Genomic DNA, 3,118 nt, shown 5'->3' with positions numbered 1-3,118 from the left:
GGCCCCACAGGTGATCACGTGACTACATCGATCACTGAACATGGAGAAGAGAAATCCAGGGACAAAATGATCCTGGATTCCATTGTGACAGGAGGATCACTAACACATTCACAGTCCCATTCAAAGCACCCATGGAGACCCTGCCACACTGGCGTGCGCAGCATCAATGACCCCAGTGCCTCCACCTGCCAGAAACTGCTGAGCAGTGCTCCTTCCCCGAGCCAGCATCTCAGGTGGGAGATGTGCTCCCCTTGAGGTTCAGGGTTGACTGTGAAATGAAGACAGATCATCACTTCATGATCTGACAAATGCTTCATGGAACAGGGCCTGCTGTAAACTCTTCAGCTGTCATCAGTGGTAACCAGGTCCACGGAAATGCGTTTCCTAGAACTGTTTCCAAAAGTCACAAGCAATGGTTGTCTCTCATTTTCTGCTTCTGCCCCATACAGCAGCTCCTATGTCTCTTTCTAGAACTGAATGGTGTGTAGCTATGGAGCTCAGCAAACTCTTTTGTGCTGGTTGCATCCATGGTGCTTCTGTCACTTGTGCCTAGACTGAGGCTCCCAAGCTGGGGTTCATCAACAAATGGAGCCTGAGTATGTAATATGAAGGCTCTATGTGCTCTAAGATGCGTGGGGACAAAGTTCACACAATGTGCTTCCAAGGCTGGAACAGCCTCTTTCATAGCAGTACACAGAGTGGTCATGGCTGTTTCTGGATCGAATTGAAATTCATCGGATACAGAAAGCTGAGCAGTGCCAGGAAGGTGGTGGGCTCCATGTCAGGCTGGATGGGCTGACTTTGTGGCCGTGCCACTGTGCAACATGGCATCAAAAATGGTGCTGCTGGCCATCAGCACAAAGTGAACTTAGGGTGCACTGTGGGCCCCCAGGTGCACCACAGCCTTTACCCAGCATGAAGCACATGTTGCTCAGTATCTCCTAGAAGATGCAGTGGATTGGGACTAATCTGCCTTTAGGATCAAGTGGAGAGAACATGATGGTGTCCACTTGAGCTGACCTTTCTAACCCCCCGCTCACATATGTGTCAAGGGAACTTTGAACAGATTTGAGTACAGCTGTCCCCAGATGGCTGTAATCCAGGAAGGAGGAAAGCGAAATCTAGAAACAGGTGAAGTGCTCTACAGGGGACTCTCTTACCTTTCTACAGATGCTAAAATGACACAGCAGAGAGCTGAGCTGATGACATCTTTCTCTTAAAGCTGTGCAGTTTTTTCAGGATCCCTGGATCCCCACAGGTACCCCAGGTAAGTGCCTCTCTGTCCACAGATGCAGCATCAGTGGGTGAGCAGGGCCTGAGGCTGGCTGTGGTAGGAGGGCAGTGGGCTTTGTCTGAGGTTTCTGCAAACTCGGATTAGCCATTCTGCCTTTCATTAGGGACTTGTAAAATTAGTATGTTTTTCAAAAGAAATTACTACTTTCAGGCATGTGTGTATTTCCCCAAATTAAATATCTTTAATTTATTATATCATTTCTCAATGATGTATTATTGCCACTTTAGACTGACCTTTTAAATTCATATTTACAGCCCTCATGAAAGAGGTGAACTTTGGTAAGGGTTTTCATCAAATATATTCTGTTTCTCTTCTATCATTTGTGTAAATTAAGTAAAACTCGCTGAATAAGTGACCACCATGGTTTGGGCTATTGAAAAGTAAATTATGTGGGATGAAATGAGTTGGGTTCTTTTTGTTCAAGGCATCAGTTCTTTATTTTTTTTTCAACTTTAATTGAGTTTATTGGTACATTTTAGGTATACAGTACAGTTACATTCATTGTTGGGATCTTGTACCTCTACATGACAGGTCTTGGTTCTCATTTTTCCCCTTGTCCCTGCCCTCCCTTCACCCCCTCCTCCCCTCCCCATCTACAAACACTTTAGTTCCATCTTTTCATTATCTCACATTTTTTTCTTTTCCCTTATTACCCTTCCCCTACCCATCCCACCTTCCCTACACCTTTAGCCCCTTTCTTCCCATTTCTAAATGTCAGTAATCTTATTAGGATCTTCTGTATTATTGCAGATTATTCACACCAGGGAAACTTCAGTATTTACACATGTGTGACTTATTTATTTCACTTAGGAGTATATCTTCAATATGTATCCATTTTCCAAGCATCAGTTCTTAAAGAGAGCTTAACCTCATTCCTAAATATATGCAAACATTTTGTCATAGAGTGCTTTCTTCTTCTGGCGTTGATTCCAAACCTTTCACACTAATGGTGTCAGCATTTAGACGTGTGCACTACCTTTTAGGAAAATCCTATCACAGAATAATGAGAGCTGGACTGTAATTACATTGAAAGAAAACAAAGTGATGATAAGTTCCCTTGGCTTTCTATAGAAGAATAGAATTCACCAGAACATTCTGAGAAGACTATCTCAGAGAATATTTTCACCATGTAGTTTCATTTTAAAAATTTCATTTATAATAGATATAGAAGCCCTTTGATAGGGAAACATTTAGAACAAGGTATCTTAGGCTGTCTAGACCTCTGTTTATTTAGGTTGTTTATTTTTGGTAAGCAGATACATGTGAATGAATCCTCTTTTTTTTTTTTCCCTAGTAAAATAAGGAAATGAGGAGAAATGAAAGTTAAAGCTATTTAGCAAGCACTCAAGACTTTGCTTGTTTCACTATCGGGCTGATCAGAGAACCACACATGGAGCCCGCGTGCCTGTGAGGGATGACGGCTTCAGACTGGTGAGTGTGCCCCTGGGTGTCACGGTCTGCGTGGATGGAGGGTCCCTGGAGGGCAGATGGTGGGGAGTGAAGAAAAGACAAAGAGATACGAAAAGCTGAGGCCAGGTGGAGCCTTCTTCCTGATGGGAGAACAGGACAGCCTGGGAAGTGAGGCGTGTCTGCTTATTTATAGTGGCAGGATAAGGGCAGTGCCGGGGGAGTCTGACTGGAAGTTCTGGCCTGTAACCAGACGGGGAGAGTAGCTAAGGTCTGCAGAACATCATGCTTCGATGACTTTATGGGGCACGGATGGGGAGGGAGGCACCCACAGTGTGGTGCTCCCAGCATCTCCACCTGTCCGATTTTGTAGCTGCATCTTGTGATGTTGTCTCAGGCAAGTTCAGTGAGTAGCAA

At 44.5% G+C, this 3,118-nt stretch overlaps 1 pseudogene; it reads right to left on the bottom strand.

The window, feature by feature from the left end:
- Positions 1-14: 14 nt before the first annotated feature.
- LOC117284483 overlaps positions 15-3,118 on the bottom strand; it is a 7,690-nt pseudogene continuing 4,586 nt past the window's right edge.

The sequence above is a fragment of the Fukomys damarensis genome, unplaced genomic scaffold (genome assembly GCF_012274545.1).
Source record: "Fukomys damarensis isolate Sample0158 unplaced genomic scaffold, DMR_v1.0_HiC HiC_scaffold_37, whole genome shotgun sequence".
NCBI classification, from domain to species: domain Eukaryota; kingdom Metazoa; phylum Chordata; class Mammalia; order Rodentia; family Bathyergidae; genus Fukomys; species Fukomys damarensis.
This window is presented reverse-complemented; position numbering and strand designations above follow the sequence as displayed.